The 15,742-nt window shown below is 39.0% G+C and overlaps 1 protein-coding gene across 12 annotated transcripts in view; it reads right to left on the reverse strand.

Moving 5' to 3' along the window:
* NUMB (NUMB endocytic adaptor protein) overlaps positions 1 to 14,320 on the reverse strand; it is a 182,544-nt gene extending 168,224 nt beyond the window's left edge. For 7 of the 12 annotated variants that reach the window (XM_012531472.3, XM_033438613.2, XM_033438485.2 and 4 more), the window contains exon 1: positions 14,197 to 14,319. The gene's annotated coding sequence lies outside the window, so the exon portion shown is untranslated. Of the gene's footprint in view, positions 1 to 13,963; positions 14,114 to 14,196 lie in introns of those variants that run through there. The other 5 variants (XM_033438274.2, XM_033438310.2, XM_033438095.2 and 2 more) reach the window with 2 other exon arrangements.
* Positions 14,321 to 15,742: the final 1,422 nt, after the last annotated feature.

The following is a 15,742-nucleotide window of genomic DNA, read 5'->3' on the forward strand; positions in this document are numbered from 1 at the left end:
CTGCAAACAAGAAACAGGGACAGGGAAAGGCCTCTGTGCCTGGGAGGGCCCCATAGGGTCCCGCCCAGTTTCAATATCACTCTAAAACTTCCCCGTAGTTGCTGCTTTATACTTTTTCCTCAGTTCTTAAACATCTCTCCCCTCCTCTCCATTTCCTCCCAACTCTTTTTTTTTTTAATTTATTTATTTTATTTATTTTTGGCTGTATTGGGTCTTCGTTGCTGCGTGTAGGCTTTCTCTACTTGTGGCAAGCGGGGGTTACTCTTCATTGCAGTGCACGGGCTTCTCATTGCGGTGGCTTCTCTTGTTGCCGAGCACGGGCTCTAGGCGCACGGGCTTCAGTAGTTGTGGCAAGCGGGCTCAGTAGTTGTGGCACGTAAGCTTAGTTGCTCCACGGCATGTGGGGTCTTCCTGGACCAGGGCTCAAACCCATGTCCCCTGCATTGGCAGGCGGATTCTTAACCACTGCGCCACTGGGGAAGTCCCCCTCCCAACTCTTTTAATTTGACACTTTCATTAAGAAAATGGAAGCTACATGCAAGAAACTATGATAGGCAACTGTGGGAGTTACAAAGAATAAGTCAAAGTAACACGGATCCTGTTCCCAGTATGTACATAATCTAGTTAGGGGGGAAAATGTAAACTTAACTATAATGCAAAGCAGACAATATGCCATATAACATTGGTATAAAGTGCTAAAGAATCAAAAGAGAAAGAAAAAATGTAGAGAAAGTGATAAGAAAGCCCTCATGTAAGGAGATGGTTCTATTATGGCTTGGAAGGACAACAAAGAAAAAGCATTCAAAGCAGAGCAAACAACCTTAATGAAAAGACAAAAAGGGAGAAAGTAAAGGGTATATAAGGAGAGGAGGTTAAAAAGATCAATGCAGCTAGAACATGAGGAACTACAGAGTTCTACTGCAATGTTTGATAATGGTAGTTAGGAAATAGGAAACAAAATTTTCAGTGAGTGTGATATAGAACTCAACTTTATCCACTATAAAATGAAAATATGGAGTATTTTCAAGTAAATGAAAACGAATGTCCTTTCCAGGTCTAAATTCCAAATGATGGAGCTTATACAGACAACTAGTTTTAAAGTAAAAGATACTCATAAAGCATGTTTCATCAATTTCATGTGAAATTTATCATGACTTTTAAAGTGGTTTTAAACTATTTGTCTAAACTACAATTTTTCAAAAATCCTGCTTACTCTTTCCAAAACTGTAACCAAAGGGAGTATGGAATGGGGCAGGGAGTGGGGGGAGCATTCAAGATATTTAATATTACACCCAGTCTAAATTTCAAAGTAATTTAATTAAACATTTCCACAAGGAAAAGCCAAGTATTTTAGTGGTATTCTCAAAAGTCAAGAGTCATATTTTTACTGATATTAACTTGTGACACGTTGTTGTCCATAAGCTTTATAGAACATAACTAGCTGTTGTTCATTATACTCATTCAATAAGTAAGTATTGATTACCAAGCAGTATTACAGTTCTACACACAAAATCACAGAATTTTATAGGCTAACAGAGAGAAGAAAAATCAAGATAATTTTAAAGAATAATGAAGTGGGGGGATGGGGCCTCACCATACCAGACATCTAAATTTATTACAAAGCTACAGTAAATAAAGACAGTGTAGTACTGCCTCATGGATAGGCAAATAGAGAGAGCATAAAAAACAGGCCCATGCGTATACAGAACATGACATATGACTTAAGATTCTCACTGTAGGGCATTCCCTGGCGGTCCAGTAGCTAGGACTCGGTGCTTTCACTGCCGAGGGCCAGGGTTCAATCCCTGGTTGGGGAACTAAGATCCCACAAGCCACGTGGTGTGGCCAAAAAAAAAAAAAAAAAACCAGATCCTCACTATAGATCAGTGAGGAATGGATGATACTCAATAAATGGGGTGTTAGTACTACTTATTTTCTATATGGAAAAACTGAATTATATTCATTGTATTATTCACTGTAATTTTTAGAATAATTTAAATATTTCAGCATCAAAAAAACTTTAAAGATCTAGTCCAATGACTTCACTTTATTAAAGAAGAAACAAAGACCCAGAGAATTTAAAACATTTAGCCAAATCACAGAGTGTGGCAGCACAGGAATTAAACTCGTATCTCATGATTTATTCATTCGGGAATTGGCATTCCCTCATTTAATACACACAAAATACTTCCCACCCACCCCAACTTCAAGTTACCCATGATATCAACATATCAACAGACACAAATCAGAAGTGGAGGAAGCCACAAAAGGTATGGTGAAAGAAAAAGCCGATACTTCTTTCATTTTCTTCCATCTCCAAATCTTCTTTCAAGGAAACTAGCCAAAAAATATAGTCCTCCCCTCAAAGATTAATCTTATCTAAACCCAAACTAATGACAAAGAAGTGTTCCATGGGTCAGTATGCAGGGGTTTCAGAAAGAAAGAAAAGAATGTCAAGAACTGTGATTCCCCATCATAAATATCTATGAACATTAAGTATTTTAGATAGTGCTGTTATTAGGCCCAACATTTTTCAGGCACAAGTTCCATCAACCTCGTATCTCACTCAGTTTGTTTCCAGAGGATGTTAAACATTTACACTTAGAGATTTTCACAAAGACCAGTTAAACAAACACTACTAAAGACTGTCCAAAAATAAATGCTCCAATTCCAAGAGTCAATTAAGGTATAGAGAGAAATGACATCTTCTCTAGGAAAGCACTCAATCTCAGGTTACTAGGGTTTCCATCATCTGTTAATTCAGATAAAACTTTCCTTCCATAAATCACCCCCCGGGATACATGACAGGAGTATTGATAGTGAAGGGAGAGAGACTGGTAGACAGCCTATGTTCAAACTTAGAAATCCCAGTTTAAACTCTGACCACCACTACCACACATTCTATAAAGAATGCAAATTTGACTGCATTTGATTCAATTACTTTAGCACTGAGGGGTAAGAATATGAGTCCATCACTTGCTCTATGATTTGGGGCAAACTGCTTAACCTCTGTGCTTCAGATTCCTCAACTGGAAAGTAAGGATAATAACAGTACCTACTCTCGTAGGGATTATTGTAGGATTAAATTAGTGCATGTAAAGCACTTCGAGCAAAGCCTGGAATACAGTGTTAGCTGTTGGTAGTATTATTATTATTACCTGATACCCTTACTAGACTATCAGTTCTCACGTGTGGCTCAAATACAGAATAGTTTTTGAGCCAGATCATGCAATATTAATGTTCCTGAATCAATGATTCAATTGCAAAAATTCAAAAAGCAGCTCTACAACACACAGTCTGAAGTCTTCCTTTTGAATCATTTACTTATCAAAGTTCTCACAAATATTAATCAACAGCAAATGTTTACTTAACTCCAAGAAACCACTATGAATTATCACTATGATATGGACCTTCTGAAAAATCTTATACTTGAAATATTTTTCATTTTACTTTTAATTACAAATTAATCTCTGATCTTACAAATCAGATAAGTCTAGATCCATTATATAGTAATAAAACACACTGAACTTTCTGTTAAAGTATTTACTATCAATCTGCAAATTTGCCTTTGTAAAAGATTTTAACCAAAAAAAAAAAAAAAATCAGTAAGTGCTCAACATCTTTAGTCACCTGGAAATTGCAAATTAAAACCATTCTAAGATATCACTTTACACCCATTAGAATGGCTAAAAGTCAAAAAGACGAACAACCCAAGTGGTGGCAAAGACATGGAGCAACTGGAGAACCATTCAGCAATTGCTTATAAAGTTAAACATATATCTGCCCTGTGACCCAACAATTCCACTCCTAGGTATTCGACCAAGAGAAATGAAACATATGTTTAAAAGACTTGTACAAGAATGCTTACAGCAGTCTTATTCATAACAGGCAAAAAAAACAAAAACAAAAAAAACAGAAATAATGCAAATGTCTATCAACAGGAGAATGGAAAAACAAAGTGTATTATATTTATAAAATGGAATACTATGCCACCTAGGAAGTTATCTGGTGTTTACAAAAATGTTTTGAATTTACTATTCAGTGAAGAAGTCTTATTTTTATTCTCTTCAAATTCTCTCTCATTTTAAAATGCATTTTAAACAATCCCTAGTTGAAGATAATTTTTATTCTGAAAATAACCTTATTTTTTGTTTGTTTAGTAACTAACTTGAGTTTTCTTGCCACAATATAAACTTTTGAGAAATGTTTTAATTGGTGCTTTTAAGAGGCAAATAAATCCCAGGGTTTTATTAAATGATTCTCCCACAGAAACTTTTAAATGTATTTGCGCATACATATTTTTCTTATGCATTCCTGGTGCATGTTCATCCTGAGTAGAGTGCTCTCTCCAGAAATTACCCACGTGTAGAAATAAGACTGGCTTAAAATGGCTACTGTGATGGAAATGGTGTCCTAGGGAGATACAACTTGGACTTGAGGTAAATTAAATAGTTAACAAACTGTGGTTTAGAGAATGCTTTAATGGCATTTTATTTTAAAGGCCATACCATTGCTGTAATTTTCTATTGGTTATGGTTTCCTTAGTAATAAAAGTGTACAAAACAAAATGAATCTCAAAAACATGTTAAACAAAAGAAGTCAGATAAAAAGAGTACATATGGGGTTTTGGTTTGTTTTTTGGTTTTGGGGGGTTTTTTTGGCCGCACCACGCGGCATGCAGGATCTTAGTTCCCTGATCCTCGAACCATGCCCCCTGCATTGAGAGTGCAGAGTCTCAACCACTGGACCACGAGGGAAGTCCCAAGAGTACATATGGTATTACTGCAAATATATGAAATTCAAAAACAACAGTAACTTAACTTAAAGGAAATACTTAAAGGTTAAAGATCACATTTAAAATATTTGGCTAGTGATCGAATAAATTCAAATTTAAGAAATCAGTTACTATTTTCTCTTTATGTTAACATTTTAAATATTTAAAATACTTTAAAAGGTATATATCTCAATCTTATGTATCGCTAATGGGAATGTAAATTGGTCCTACAACCTTTCTGGAGAGCAACTGTGCAATGTTTTGCTCTCTTCAAAGCCCTAAGAAATGTATACCTTGACTTGATAGTTCCATTTACAGGAATCTATCTTAAAAATACAGAAATGTGGGACTTCCCTGGTGGCGCAGTGGTTAAGAAGCCGCCTGACAATGCAGGGTACACGGGTTCGAGCCCTGGCCTGGGAAGATCCCACATGCCGCAGAGCAACTAAGCCTGTGAGCCACAACTACTGAGCCTGCGCTCTAGAGCCCAAGAGCCATAACTACTGAAGCGTGCGCCTAGAGCCCGTGCTCCACAACAAAGAAAAGCCAGTGCACCGCAGCGAAGAAAAGCCCCCGCTCTCCGCAACTAGAGAAAGCCCGCGGGCAGCAACGAAGACCCAACGCAGCCATAAGTAAATAAATTTATTTTTTAAAGAACACAGAAATGTGGACAAAGATTTGGGTTTCGCATATTCACTAAAGTTTTGTTTATAATAACTGGAAATTAGCAATCTAAATGTGAACACTATGGACACTGGTTGTATAAATGATGTATCCATTATTGGAACATTCTTCAGCTCTTTTAAACTGTTTTCAAATAATTGTAATGATATTAAAATGTATGTTAATAAAATGTATGTTAATAAAAGTGTCTGAATTTTATTGTAAGAACACAAGTTATACCCCTCACTAACTAGGTCTACTGGAGGGGGAAAAAAAGACCAAAAGAGTAAGAACATTCATTAAAGAAACACACCATTAGTATTATATTATTTCAGATACGAACAGCCAACTCAGCAAATGAAGTCAAAGTCCTTCAGGGTATGCTAACAAATCTATAACAAGAAAAACTCACAGAATTCAATGCAGTGCAAATATATATCAATCATATTTAATTTGAACTGGGGAAAATAATTAGATAATTTAGTGATTTTCCACAGGACTGAGCTCAGCTCTTTTACAAAGCAACAAAAGAAGAAGGGAAAGGCACAGCAAGAAGTCAAGCCAGCAATCTGATTTCCCAGGAAATTAGCTCTTTCTTGGCAAAGTACTGGCCTCATATTCTAAAGAAGCAGAACTCTACAGAGATGAGACACAAAAAATTCAAATACTCCGTAAAAGATGTATACTTTTGCCTTTGCTTGTAAGACCTCCAAAAGAGAATAATTAATGCCTCTTAAAATAGGAAAAAAGTTAAAAGCCCAATTTAGAGTTAAATGTTCTATAAATAATGTTTCTTTCAAAATGCTAAGTAATCTCACAAGTTGTAAAATAACTGTATTTTTATTTTTTTTTTAAATGAAAGGAAAATACCATGCTATTTCTAACCTTCAACTAGGATTACAAGGAAAAGGAAACTTTGATATTATTGATATTAATTCTGGATTTTAAATTTACCAAGGTTAACAAAAATACTTATAATTTCTCTATAATGTTTTCAATCGTCACTATAAAACATTTCCTTCAATCTCCAACTTAAAATAAAAAAGCCTTAGTATTTGATCTTCCTTCAGAAAAAGACTATCTGTTAATAGTCCAAAAGAAGAGTCTTCTTAAGATAAAAAGGTAATAGGATAGGTGAGTTAAAGAAGGAAAAGGGGGGAGGGGTAGGAAAAGGGGCCATAATAGAAGCTTTTCTTCTTTTAAGCCACATGTTTAAAAATCTGACCCTGATTTCCATTAAATGGTCCAGCACTGAAGCTTCTGCAGAACTATGGGACATGGTCGCCCAGTAGGCAGAAAAATGGCAGCTGAACTTCATATAGTATTCAAGTATAAAGTAATGTAATGATGAAATTAGACAACCATATATTTAAATCAGCAGGTTCATTTATAACCCATTCTTGCAACTCTAAACTGTTTCCCTCAGCACCATGACCCCAACTGCCACACTAGACCAAAAGGCCAACAAAATGCTACTTCAAAGAATCAGTAACAAAGCAGAAAATTTTATTAAACTTTTCTAACAAGCCAATAAACAAAAAGTAATGGTCTCAACAAATGGTGCTGAGACAACTGGATAACCATATGTAAAAGAATTACGTTGGGCCCCTTCTCCATACCATACACAAAAATTAACCCAAAATAGATCAAAGAACTAAACATAAGAACTAAAATTTGTATAAACTCTTAGAAGAAAACATAGGCATAAATATTCATGACCCTGGATTAGGCGATTGTTTCTTAGATATTATACCAAAAGCACAAACATAGCGCTATATCAAAGTGAAAAAGTTTTATGCTTCAAAAAAAGTTTCGTGCATCAAGAATGTGAAAATAGGGGCTTCCCTGATGGCGCAGTGGTTAAGAATCCGCCTGCCAGTGCAGGGAACACAGGTTCGAACCCTGGTCCAGGAAGATCCCACATGCCGCGGAGCAACTAAGCCCGTGCGCCACAACTACTGAGCCTGCAAGCCACGTGCCACAACTACTGAAGCCCGCACACCTAGAGCCCGTGCTCCGCAACAAGAGAAGCCACCGTAATGAGAAGCCCGCGCACAGCAACAAAGAGTAGCCCCAGCTCGCCGCAACTAGAGAAAGCCTGCATGCAGCAACGAAGACCCAACGCAGCCAAAGATAGATTAATTAATTAATTTTAAAAAAGAAAGGAAGAAAGTGGAAATACAAGCCACATATTGGGAGAAAATATTTGCAAATCATACATCTGACAAGGGACTTGTATCCAGAACATATAAAGGTTTTTCACAACTCATAACTCAATAATAAAAGATGACCCCGTTTTTAAATGAAGACCCAACGCAGCCAAAAATAAATTAATTAATTTAAAAATAAATAAATAAAGTCAATTCCAGTTTTTCTAACTGCCACATTGCTTATAATCACAGTATCTGGGATATTAGCCCTTCCTAGAAAGAGAAGTCTAATATTGTTATAATTACTAATAAAAAAAATTAACATCATCATGTGTTGAGTGCCCACTATAAGCAAGGTACTACATAAAATGCTTTTCATTTAATTCTCAGCTTAGTTAAGGAGGATAAGCTCTATTTTATAGATGACAAAACTGAGGCTACAAGAGATTTAATAAACTGCCCAATTAGTCAATTAGTAAATGACAGATCCAGGATTCAAAAACATGGTCATACAATGATAAAACTTGGATTTTTCTTCCATTCTATCATTCTTACTCAGAACACAAATGATGCTTTTTTCAATATCATAATATGCTATTACAAATATACTTCTGTGATCATCAGGCTATTCTATGACTCCATGAGATTCTAGGTTGAAAAAAAAGTTTATCTTGATGAAATAATCCTGGGAGCTAAAATTCCTGATAACAAAGTCAGCTATATTAAAAATAACTAGGTAAATAAACCCTTATAAATTATGCAAAGCAGTACCACATGACACAATTGAAAGGTACCCATGGAGTACTTGTGCACAGCTGACCAGGACAAAAGCACCACTTTTACTTTTCTAAGGCCAAAGGAAGTCAATTTTAAAGATATAAATTTTGCTTTTTTCTGTGTTCCTGACTTCCCTGACTTTGCCTTTATTCAGGAGCCAAGCAGTGTTCTATGGCTTTAAATCCCTCTTCCTCCCCAACTAAACTGGAAAAAAACTGGATAATAATCATTTTCCTAATTAACTATATCCACCTTAATATAAACAAGTTACCACAATTAATATTTTGCTATCTAATCAGAGAACTCAAGACTTTGATCCTGAAGGTAAGGTATCAGCAAGCAAGTAGGGAGAAACAGTTTCGGTAGAGAGGGAAAGGGAAGTCACTGAACATTAATTATTAAGCAGCCCCTTGGTTAATCCATTTAAGATGACTGGGAGTCTCTTCCTACTGCCTAATCCCAGACTCCATTAGAAAGGACAACTGGGAAGACTTGGCCTAGTTACAATTGTTGGGCACCTATTCCCAAGAACCGGAGCAGAGACAAGTGTCCAGCCTTCTAAATCCACATGGTCCTGCAAAGCCTCCCATCCTAGGACTAGCAATTCTCAGTGTATTCATTTGTATTCTGACACGCTTTCCTGAGAGGAACACAACAAAGAAAGAGTTCTAACAAGCACAGCGAAAAATATGTCCGTGCGAGAATGTTGCAAATAGGATCATCCTCCTTTACATATGTCACTCCAGGAAAACTGCCAAGAAAGGCTCACTCCTCTAGACATACTTCCTGCAGATCCTCCGACTCCTCCTCAAACATATCAGTATTCTCCTCATTCTCCCTTAGTCTCAATCCTTTTGCCCCAAGATTTACAAGTGCATATTTTATATTCTCAAAAATATATGGCAATAGGATAATGACATCCTATTTATCATTACCTGTGTCTCATATCTGAACAAACGTCCTAAAGCCTTATATAGAATTTCCATCTTTAATAATGAGATTTCCAATACATTATATTACTGAATATAAATTTTCTTTGCAAATAAATTTTTCTTTCTTTCCAAAAAATTGTATTTCTTTGCAAATAAAGGATTTATCATAATGTCAAGATAAAAAATAATATAGCAAAAAAATTTAAGGAGTACAATTGTTTCCTTTCTCCCTAGCCCCACCAAGGAAACATATATCAGAGTTCAGAAACTGGCAGAATTAAAGATCCATTCCATAGAAATCAAAATTTATTAAACACAATACATGTATTTTGGCAAGTCCAAAGTAAAACGTAGCTTTCCGGGCTTCCCTGGTGGCGCAGTGGTTGAGAATCCACCTGCTAATGCAGGGGACACGGGTTCGAGCCCTGGTCTGGGAGGATCCCACATGCCGCGGACCAACTGGGCCCGTGAGCCACAACTACTGAGCCTGCGGGTCTGGAGCTTGTGCTCCACAACAAGAGACCGCGACAGTGAGAGGCCCGTGCACCACGATTAAGAGTGGCCCCCGCTCGCTGCAACTGGAGAAAGCCCTTGCACAGAAACGAAGACCCAACACAGCCAAAAATAAATAAATAAATTTATTTAAAATAAAAAAACACGTAGCTTTCCAAGTACTCTATTAAAAGACTTTTTTTAAGGTAATAAGTTTACCACGGGACCTTTTCTGATAAAAGGAATTCTCCCAGCAAACTAAAAACCAGATGTTGGGGTTCTGTACTTTCACAGAACTAGATTTTCAGGCAGCACATTTCCATTAGGATTTATTGTATGAGTAGTTGAAGAGAAAGAAGCAGAGAAAGCAGATCAGAAGCGATGTGTAAAAGACAAAACTTTATTGAAATAGAAAATAAACTTAATGAACTAGTGTTAATTGAACTTCCACTTTTAAAAACCATTTACCTGAATAATCTTTGAAACTGGAAAATGAGCCTCACTAAATTGTACCATCAGGAGCAGTTTCTCTGGAATTTAAAAACCACCATTTTTTCAACTACAAATTAACAAATCTCACTGTAAAAACGGTTGAGCAATCAGAGATATTCCTAGATAAGTATGATTAAATTATGGGTGAATAATAAGTCAACTGAATAAAGTCCATTCATTAAAAAGCAAGTAAGTAATCAAACTAGTTAATGTCCACAATTATGACGAATGAATTTTATATTTTTCCCACACTCGATTACTAAGATTTTACATTCTTCCATCAGTTAGTAAAGAACTGAATGATCAGGCTTCCCTGGTGGCGCAGTGGTTGAGGGTCCGCCTGCCGATGCAGGGGACACGGGTTCGTGCCCCGGTCCAGGAAGATCCCACATGCCGCGGAGCAGCTAGGCCTGTGAGCCATGGCCGCTGAGCCTGCGTGTCTGGAGCCTGTGCTCTGCAACGGGAGAGGCCACAACAGTGAGAGGCCCACGTACCGCAAAAAAAAAAAAAAAAAAAAGAACTGAATGATCTATACAAAAGTGCCCATCAATTGTACAATGACTTAACCATTTTGGTGGTAGGGATACTACATTTAACTCAAAGCAAGTAATTCAAAAGCTTTCATCCTTGGAACCTCTGCCACAAAAAATTAGTAAATTTGTTTTATGAAAAGACTGCTTATGTTTTTCAACTCAAAAATGAAATAATTACATGTTTCATAGTCTTCCAAACAAAAATTAAAATTTTGTAAAAATATAATAAAAACATGAAATAGAACTAAAAATTATTTGAGAAAAAAATCTAAAAATCCTGATGCAAAGCTACTCCAAAAGTTTCTTCACAATTTCATAAAACATTAATGAAAGGGTTATAAATCCCCTAGATTAAAGATTTTAAAGAGACCTATAAGAATGTCTTTCAGTTTTCAATACTGTTTTCTCTGTCCTTACATCCATTAAAACAAACATGAATCAACTCTTTCTAAATATAAACCATCTAGTCTTACAGAAGAAAAATCAAACGAAGAACAGCACAAAACATACATATATATTCTTAATATAGCTTAAAATAAGTATATAGATTACATTTGGGTCCCTCAAACAAGTTAAATTTACAACTCTATGCCAGATCCAGATCATTCTCAAGGGAGAAAACCATCAAAACAAAAGCTCCTGCTTAATAAACTATTTACTTTGTAGTTAAAACTCTATCCCAGGTGCATCTGAGCATTATTACTATGTCTTCTTTCTTCAAAAACCTAGAAATCTAAAATACACAAGTATATCTGGTTCCCTTAAAAATGCTTTTATATTATATATTTTGTATTAAGGCCATGAAAACTTCAGAATTCCTTACTCTCTAAAAAGGAAACACCCTTTTGCTTTTCTCTTTTGAAATGTGTCTTATTTGGTTTTTGCTTACTTTCTATACAGGAACTGATCTCAAACCAGTCTATTTGTGTTGGTTGTTTACTGTCAACACGTCTGTGTATACTTAGGTTTTATACAGACAGTGCTTTACAGTACACTGGTAAAAAAGAAAAGGTAAACAAGAGGGCATGAGTGAAACAAAAGTGGACCACATCTGAGAAACACCACTCAATTTCACCTCTCTACCTCAAATTCCCTTTAGTCCTCCTGTTAAAGATTCTCAGTATTTAAAAAGAAGCGCAACACAATGTACGATAAGGCAAACACAGGAGAAACCAATTCAGAAACTGAAGAAATTTAATAGAATGTATCACCACCTGATAAAATTACCACAAAAAGAAAAATAAATAAACAATAAACCCAGTCGCTGGATGTCCCTACTGAAGGGCTGCTTTTGCTGCACTGCATGGCTCAAAACAGTTTTACAAACTCTTTTTAATGCAAGAAATACATTTTACATTGTGACCTAGTACACACATGTATGAGCAAAATTTCCCAAAACAATATTTTTCCTTGCCACGTGCAATGGTAGTCAATTCTGTTCTATTCTATTTTATTTTTAATCAATTTAACCCACTAAATTGATTTTATAAATTACTAATAAATCATGATCCACAGTTTGAAAAACACAGGCTTAAAATACGGCATCCCTTATACATTATTAGGATCTTTGTTTTGCAATTTGCTTCTACCTGTCTCTAGCAGGGTAGACAAGTATTTTAAGGTTGCTACATTATTACTGTTTTCAATAAAGCAAGTGGTTCCCCTGACCAACATAAGCCATCACCTGAGATAAATGCAAACTCTCAGGCCCCATCCCAGACCTACTGAATCAGAAACTCTGGGTGGAGCCAGCAGTCTACATTTTATCAAGCCGTCCAGGTGATTCTGGTTTAAGTTAAAGTTTGAGAACAACGCATTAAAGAATTCAGGACTTTCTTTATCCTCTACACATTTAATAATCCAGTACAGTGCTTACTTTGTGCCAGTCACTATTCTAAAAGTTCCACAGATATTAACTCATGTGAAAAAGCAACCCTAAGAAGTAGGAAGTATTGTTATTCCTATTACACAGATGAAACTTCCAAACAGAGAGAGGTTAAGTTGTCAAAGCTAAGTGGTAGAACTAGAATTCAAATTTATTTCTAATTTGGCGAAAGTTAAGCCTGTTCTCTTCATGCCTCTCTTCTAAGTCCCCGGTCGCACTCCTTTAGTTCAGCTATCCCCTTTTCCCCTTTTAAATTCCCCATATTGTCAATGTCCTTATTTTCTAACATTATTGCTCGCGTCCTAAAACAAATTTCTTTTCTAAAGCATTGGAATGTAAGTCACAACTCTGCTTTTAGAACCCTTTCTCTGGTCCTAGATGGCATCTTAGTATTACGAAGCTGAAGGTTCTACTATTTCTGAAGTCCTTAGACCCTATTAAGGGCCCCATGTTAATTTCTCATATCTACTGTTCCGGCCAGTTTCCACAAGACCTCTAGTCTCTTCCCGAGCAACTTTCTCGCTCCCTCCTACTACACCCTACCTCCCACTCCCTTCCTACAAGGAAACAACTTCTCCCGCCCACCGCCGTGTCATTTTGCTTGACTTATCCCCAACTGAGAGAACTTCCATTCCTCACCTAAACCCCTCACCACAGTCTCAAACCCGAGCTACCCCTCCAAAACTTTTTTCAAAACCCTGGTTTCCTGGAGACCCTCAGACCTAGGGGTTCCCAGGCCAGTCTTGAATTTCCCATCCCAGACCAGCGGTGGGGGGCAGGGCGCTCCCGTTCCTCCCCAAGCTATTCAAGGTCTCCACGGGTCCGACACTCCAAAGCTCCCCAAGAACCCCAGGAGCGCTCCTCTCTCGGATGGCCGCCTTTCTCAGGAGGATCCTCAGGTGCCTTCCCTGCCTTTCCTCGACGCCCTCGCTGAGACCCCGGCCGCCCTCGGCCTCCCTTCTCCCTCGGACCCGGGCCACTCCCAGTCTCCCGGCCCCCCAGCTTTCTCCTCTCGGGCCGCTCCCGGGCTTCCCAGGTTCCCCTTCCTCCTCGCACTCAAGCTGTCCTGTCCGAGTCACCTGGCCCGCGGACCAGGTCGTAACCGGTCACCCCGGGTCACCCCTTTCTCTGGGACCCCAGACACCCCCGTCTCCCCAAGGACCTACCCCTCACACACCGGACGCCGGGCAGTGCCCCAGACCCGCGCAGCTAAGCGTCCCAAGGGACCTCCCGGCCTGACCCGCTTGGGTCTGGCCCCAGCCTACCTTGCCACCACGAACTCCGCCGCCAGGAGCCGGGCTGCTCTCCCACCAGCCCAGTCAGCGCGAACTCGCCGCCGCCGCCGCCGCCGCCCCCGCCCCGGCCCCGGCCCCGACCGGGGCCCGACCCGGCCCGCAGTCCAGGCCCCCTTCCGCTGGCTTCCGCCTCAGGAGCGCCGAGCTGGAGTTTCCGCCCCGCGACTGCCCCCAGACCTCAGGTCCGCGTTACCAGTACTCACCTGCCGCTGCCCGCGGCCAACTCCACTGCCACTGCCTCTACCTCGGGCGCCAGTAGCCACCTAGCGCCACCACCTCCCCCATGACAACAGGCCCACCCCGCTTCACACTTCCTATCTCTCCATTGGGTAGTGGGGCGGCAGCTCTCTGCTCTTATTGGTTTAGTTTACCCGTCCGTCAAAGCTTCCTTCCCACCCCTTTTCCTGACCCGGTATTACCCCCCCCTCCCGGACCTGGAGCGTCCTAGACCAAGCTTTAGTTGTAATTGGTTGATGGTTGGGCAGTTCAAAGTTCTGATAGGCTGCCGAAAGTGTCTGTTAAGTCAATTGGCAAAGTATGTGACGGCCATGGTTGGTTCTAGCTTGGGCACAGTTTGGTTGCGCAGTAGAAAGCGAGGGGCAGACGCTCACGTTCGAGGGGAAGGGTTAACTCTTTGTGGTACAGTGGACTCTGGAAACTCGTCCCTTTCTCCAACTTCCTCCCTATAAGGAGAAGCTTATCACTAATAGCTTACCCAGGGGGTAGTACTTACAAAACAGCAACATCAGAGGTTGTGTTTAAAAATCATTTACAACCCCTTGAGAGAAAAGCAGTATACAGATTAAAATTTCCCCTTCTTGAGGTCCTAAGATGCCCAGTTTCCTTGACGTTCTTTCCAGAAGTCTCCATGCTAAAGGGCAAAGCACAACCGTTTATTTTGCAGAGGTCAGTCCACTTTGGTTGCAGTTAATAAATTGAAGTGGCGTGTTGAGGGTTCTCCAGCTTCCAGACTCACCCCTGGCTGGCTCCTGCGAAGTGACCAGGCAACCAACAGCAAGTTTGGACTAAATGGGCCATATTTTACCCTTGTGATGCTCTGGACAAGAGAATTCGGCTCCCGCAACTTGATTTTTATGCTCAGCAGTTCTTAAATAGCCCTACTAGTTGTGTGTCAGATACTTAAAAACTTGTCCTTTTTCTAAACCTCTCCTCTTCCTAAGCAGTCTAAATTAGGACCATTGAAAGACTGCAGTTCCTTTCGCATATTGGCACAATGCACAAGAATAAATGATTGCATTTTTACTCATTTGGGTACAAATCACAGTAGACACTTTTGAGAAATTTGGTGTTGCTATAAAAACTCTTGCGCTCCTAGAAATATATCCATCATTAGTTTTTTGCATTTCTTTTTCATTTCCACCCCTTTTCCTGCTCCTAAATAGCAAAATGCTGGCCTAATTATTCTTTCAATTTCTGAATCAGATTTAAATGTACCTTCCTCACAACTCCACCTAGCATACACAAACCTGTGGGTCATGAAACATACACTCAGGAATGGACTGGGACAGGTCAAGGGTACTTCCCTCTTAAGCATCCCTTTAGTGGTTGGAGACTTTCTGTGGCACCAAGAATCTGGACTTTGCCCCTTTCTTATTCCCACTAACTCTTTGTTCCATATCTCTTCTATTTACCCTTATATCCTGTTCCAGCAAGCTACAAGGAGTTTAAAACTGCATGGTTCATTATCCAAAAAAACATTGTCTATTTTCTAACATATATTTTTAGTCA

This window comes from Orcinus orca, chromosome 2 (assembly GCF_937001465.1).
Source record: "Orcinus orca chromosome 2, mOrcOrc1.1, whole genome shotgun sequence".
In the NCBI taxonomy this organism is placed as follows: domain Eukaryota; kingdom Metazoa; phylum Chordata; class Mammalia; order Artiodactyla; family Delphinidae; genus Orcinus; species Orcinus orca.